This window comes from Urocampus carinirostris, chromosome 17, assembly GCF_059441175.1.
Source record: "Urocampus carinirostris isolate Australia breed hairy pipefish chromosome 17, RoL_Ucar_1.0, whole genome shotgun sequence".
Lineage (NCBI taxonomy): Eukaryota > Metazoa > Chordata > Actinopteri > Syngnathiformes > Syngnathidae > Urocampus > Urocampus carinirostris.
Genome location: NC_142365.1, coordinates 15,893,796 through 15,899,958, shown reverse-complemented (window position 1 = coordinate 15,899,958; position 6,163 = coordinate 15,893,796).

The window sequence follows — 6,163 nt, the reverse complement described above, 5'->3', positions numbered from 1 at the left end:
CTGGCAAGTGGACTAAGGCGCTTGAGAATGACTTGGTTTGATGCTTCTAAGACATCAAAAGGGGGAGAATAGTGTGGAGAAACCGGTCAACTTGGTCGAAACTTGAGTGGGCTGGACCCGTAATGTGAATCCGTAACAGACTTTGCAACTTGAGCGTGGATCTGTTCCAATATTTGTGTAAACTCAAAGGCGCGCATGAGATTTCCTTCGGTTGATGATTTTTAGTCGTCAAAGGGGGGAATATTGTGGGGAAAATAGTCCACTTTGTAGGAACTTTAGTAGGAAATATTGACTGAAATTATAAAATCTTACAACAATATCACATTGAAACAATGTCATTCACACATAAACCCCGTGAGTAGAAAGTTGACAAAAAAATAGGAACGACTTAGTTGATACATTAAGGCACATCGAGTTGAGCTTTGAGGATAAACAGAGAATCTCTACTTAGGTGACTTGCTGCCTCCTTTTAAATGTTAGCTTTAAATCTTCGCTGTTTTGCTTGGATTAATGAATAGAGCGCTAAGCCACGCCTACCATAGTTACCGTAATCCATGTATCACACGTGGAGCAAATAGAGTGGCCGAAGCAACAGCAAGAGGCTCTTTAGTCGCTATTCCTGATAGCATAACATTCATTTCTTCCTTATTCTTCAAACTTGTCTCAAAAGACAGTCAAAAAGAGTTTTAATTATTATATACAGAGATATATTCATGGCATCAAGAAGACCAAAGATGCTAATAAGCTTTTAATAGTGGATGCAAAATTCTGGCGATGTATGAGGAAGTTGGAAGCTCCCTAACAACTAAACATAGAAATAAATTCAGATTTGTGAGATATTATATACAGGATATATTAGATTACAAGTTGTACTTTAATTACAAAACGCCACCTTTGCTTGTATTTGTTTTATGCTAACGAAGGCGCAGTGCCAATACTCCAAGAAAGTGCAAGGAGAGCAGTAACTTACAAACTTCTCTAACTGACCCAACAGCAGTGTAATAAAAATAAAACACTTACTGTAGCTCAAATAACTGAGTTTGGGTTCCATCCTTCCTATGCACGTTGAGTTGATCATGAAGCTGCTAGCATGCAATGCTTGTTTGTGATACAAAAGGGTCCTGGCCAAGGTTCCCTCTAATTTTCCACGGGTCTGAGCGTTCACACAAAGTCGGTGAGAAACGCTTGAAACAACAGTGAGCCACCATAATCCCAAGTGTGGCAAGATAATTAATGACCAAACATGTCCAAAACTTGACATCAAGTGACATTTTGCTTTTTTTACATCGAGTTTCCGGCAATGCAAAATTATTTTTCTCTTTTGAATGAATTGACTTATGTACTATTGCAAAGGTTGTGCGGCCTACAAACGTCGTTTGTTCTTACAATTCTTTCACAAGATATCCATTTCTTTTTATTTCCTGATATATTTTGTCGCATAATAACATTTTTGGGGGCATATTTAGTCGAATGTAAGATACAGAACTGTACTTAATCACGTTTTTTAGTGGAAGTACAATGTTGGCAACACTATTCACTTGATATAATTGGAAATTATTTGAATGCAACACAAACTTTTTTACCTTTTTTCTGTGTTTTTTTTCTACTGTTTTCTAAAATTCCTTTAAAAAAAATCTCATTGTGTTTATTTTTTCCGAGCTGTCACTTTTTTTTGTTCTCTATTTACTTTTTTCCTACAATTCTTTCTTTTCTTTTCTTATGTCTTTTTTCTAAATTTTTCCTTCTTTTTTTCTCTTCCTTTTGTTTCTTTTTTTCTTATCTTTTCACTACTTTTTCATTTTGGTATTTTTTTCTTTTTTGTTCTATTCCCCCTTTAAGTTATTTTGTGCATAATTTTACTTAATATTTGGTCATGTTGGGATTAAAGAAGCAAAAACAACCTGAAGAGCCGTTTAGGACCCTTTTTTGTGAGCCGAGCCGAAGAAGCCGGTTCTCGACATACTCTACCAACTTTACTCAACTTCGTTCGACTTCAAAATACCGCATTTAGGACACAACGTCAGGGGAACCCGTGTATTTTTACCTTCATGCACTGTAACTTTGACATAAGTCACCTCTTTTGTGCGCTGGCTAGATTTTCTTGTGCGCTGAGAATATGCAAGCAGTGCGCAGCTTAGAGAGAACACTGGTCCTGGCTCTCGTCTGCCTTGCGTTCTGATTGGCTGAGAACAAGCCCTTTTGGATCTATTAGTTAATTCTATTCATCAATTTTGTGCACTTGTAGGATCTCGGGGAGTAAAGGGACACCCTGAACTGGTTGCCAGTCAGTCGCAGGGCACACAGGGACAGACAATTCGCTCGCTCATTCACACCTAGTGACAATTTGGACCGGCCAATTAACCTGACATGCATGTTTTTAGAACGTGGGAGGAAACCGAAGTTTTAATGAAACAGTTTTAGAGCCACACATGTATATATAACAGAATCTACCTGTTTTTCTGTTGTTGTATTGTATCACGATTAATCCTCTGTAATCCCGCAGTTCTATTTTTAGTGGCATCTCATACTTGAACAGACGTCATCCGTCGTTTGTCGTGTTCTACACACATTCAAGCGTTATTTTGATTTTTTTTTTTAGAAAACGTGTTCCAGTCACATTGTCTGTGTGCTATTTGCTTCGACAACCTGTACGGTATATTTTACAATGTTTCAAGAATGAAATGGGCAATCGCACGAGTTTAAAGACTTACGGGTAGATTCAGACTTTATGTTCTCAGGAGGGCTGGATCAGTTCAAAAAATATCAATCTTAAGCTGTTTTTCGGCACAATGCTTTTATCATTCGATAAATAATATGCTTGCCTCATTCGACATACCGCTTTGAAATAAATACAAGATAAGAGATTTAGCAGTGAACGGACGATAACATCAGATTAAAGTATGAGGCTGGGCCTGCTGAAGCTGAGAAAATACTGCACAATTCTATCTTTAACATAAAACCTGTTTTTTTTTTACACATTTGTTGCACTCTAGCAGCAGGAATGAACATTTTGTTTGAATTTATTTAAAATAAATCATAACATGATAGAAATAAGCCAGAGACTTGCTTTTTCTGACATAGCAGAGATGTACTGCGGGCTCAATCCAGCCCACGAGCCATATGTTTGGTAAGGGTCGGATTTCCTGAATTTTGAACATGAACATAATTATTTTTGCCCTTTTTAAAAGACCTGTCGGACTTGACTCAATAAATTTTGTTTGATGTAATGGGACCACCACACCAATGCAGATTTCTCAGACTTTTGGTAAGCTGGCAGATTCATAGAACTGCATTCAGAAGATCCATGCTATGTACTGGCAAACAATTTGGGTATTGTGATGTTTATTTTGATCGGTAACAGCGGTAAGATAGTCGCGATTAGCATGGCTATTTTGAGAAGCTTTTACCCCCTAGGGTTTGGGCCTCTCCCTTCTAAGAATTCAAGCAAACCTGTGACAGTCTTTAGGGTTCTGGCCTTTGTTCTGCCCAAATTGCAGATCTCCGTATTTAAGCAACCCCACTGACTAAAACAGAGGGCCCGCCTTCTTTTAGGGGACGGCGTTTAAAAGAATTTAGCGACGACGTATATCACAATTCAGAGATCCCTCACCACCCTGGGATGTCAGGACAGCACTGAGGACACAACTCTGGACCGCTTTCTCCACTGCTGACAGTTCCTGGCCTGTTTTGGGGGTCGTGGCAAAGTATTTTGATGTTATCGACCCAATTCTCTTGTTTTCCTCTCCTTCCTGCCCTCTTGGACTGTGGGGAATAATCTCGGCCAGACCTGGTGATCTTGTGACATGACCATACAGCTGCAGTCTTTGTCTGTGCACAATGGACGACAGTTCTTTGCGGGGTCCAATGTGTCCTCCGATGGTGTTGCGCACCGTTTTGTTTGTCACATGTTTCCTGTAGCATCGCATCTCTGTGGCCTAGATTTTTCATTTCCAGCTTTGCTGGGAGAGACTGTTTCTCAAGCAGAGGAAGATGGAAGTAAGCAGTTATTTCATGAGTCTGATCTTTCATTTCACTGCTTTGTTCTTGTCCCTCCAGATGGGTTTAAGTGTATACACCTTGGGAAACTCTTGACCAGTGCCAGCCAGTGTTTTGAGAGACTATCATACATTGACATCAGAATCATTTTGACTAGTAACAAAATGTTTCTCTAGTGACCAATTTCAGAATCACAGCACCCATACTGACCAATAAAAGTATCATCTTCTGTCCCCCAGGAGGAACAGGAAGCTATAACACCTCGTTTTAGGGGATAGCCCAGTAAAAGGATGAGCGATAATGAAAGAAGCCCCGAGAAACTTTGGACCTGTGCACCATTTTCCTGATGGACGATGCGTTTACTCTCGTACTCTAAATAATTCTTCCAACTCACTTGAGCTGTCGACCAAGCTTCTTTAAACTCAAGCCACCAGAGGCCATCCGACAGTCCCTCTCAATCCTCTCCACAACTCTGTTTTAATCCATCATGTTTTGTCACTGCAGTATTGTACGTTGTGGAGATGTTTGGGAAGGTCAACAAGCCAGCGAATAACCAATAACAAATCATGTCCTGGGTAGGTTTTGAAATAAATCAAATTGACCATCCTAATAAAATGTAATTTTCTTAATTTCTTAAGTGTTCCGCTGGTTCGAGAGCGTTTTCCATCCGGGCACCGGTGCTGTGGAACGCTCTTCCCCCTGAGATCCGATCTGCAACCTCAGTGGGATTGTTAAAATCTAAGCATAAAACATTTCTACTCCCTAGCATATGAATAACCTATACTTTTCGTGGACAATATCTCTGTATTATTTGTGATTGCAACATCCTTTGCTGTCTGGTAATCCTGACTTGAAAACATAAATTCACATAACAGCTAGTTTCATCACTTAAATAACTGCTGGCAACAAACATGTTAACCACGAGAGAGCATTGAAAGATCGCTCCAAGTTTCTCAAAAGCAGAACAGTTACAAGATGCAGTGAGTTAATTATTACTGTGCATTTCCAATCTTATTATCCGGTTTATGAAGCATACCTTCAAAATTCTGGCCAATTAGGGGTTTTAGTGGCGCGCTGTAGTAAAGAAATTACGGTATTTTATTATAAGCATCGTTGGAAAAATATCTTTGATGTTTAACAGCTCAACATCTGGGTTTGTGGTACCCTAGTGTGGTGAAGATGGCGCAATCGCCGCAGGTTCCTCATCCAGGTTTTGTACTTTTCATGGCCAAATTCAAGCACTTTCAAAGCTAATTTTCAGTTTCTCTATTACCCAGCATCTTGGTATTTTCACCAGTCTTCCTGGGCCCAAGTTCTGGGCAATGACATTTAATGACAACGCTACAAACCAATGCCAACTACTGTAAGTCAAGAGGTAAGGAGATATGCAATGGCAACGCAAAGTCACCAGAGAGCAGTGTTAAGCGTCATTTTTAAGCAGAATTGTTGTTTTGTTTAGTGAGTGGTCTTTCGAGTCAGACTGCTGGGAGACTTGGCAACAATTTTAAGCGATCACAAGCATTCCATCCAAAATGTAAGCACTTTTCAAACTTTGAAACCATTGATACTCAAGTAGTTAATGATTCAAGTACTTGTGTGAACCCTGCTCATCATATCTATAGATTTCTTATGTCAAATGTTGCAATATTTTAACAAGATATAACAATACGAGGTGCATTTGATGGTCTTCAGACTCCAATAAAAATGTCAGGCTTTGTTCTGCCAAACGTTTGCAGCATGACCACGGAAAGTTTTGACCTAATGAGATCTTTATTTGAGCACTTGAGAAGAGAGGGTCTTTGTTGCTGCTTCTTAAAGATGGCAGGCCAAGTTCCAGGAAAATCGGAATAGTCTTGTGGAAATATTCCTTTACGACTTATTATGGAATTTTTGTTAAATGCTCTACTATTCATAGCAAGATTGTGACGATGTATCGTTTTTGATCATTGCAACATTATTACAGCTTGGGCCAGTCCAAGCCAGGAACGTCAAACTCTGGAGCTGAATCCTGACCTTTTGTTCTGAGCAGGCAGGATCAGTAAAAAGAATGTTAGCTCCCAATTTTTAGCTTTGTTTTTCAGTATTATGCTTTATCATTCCGCCTACCTTAATAATCTATCAGACATATTATCACGGATAACCAGCAAACACAATTGTTTAATAAAAC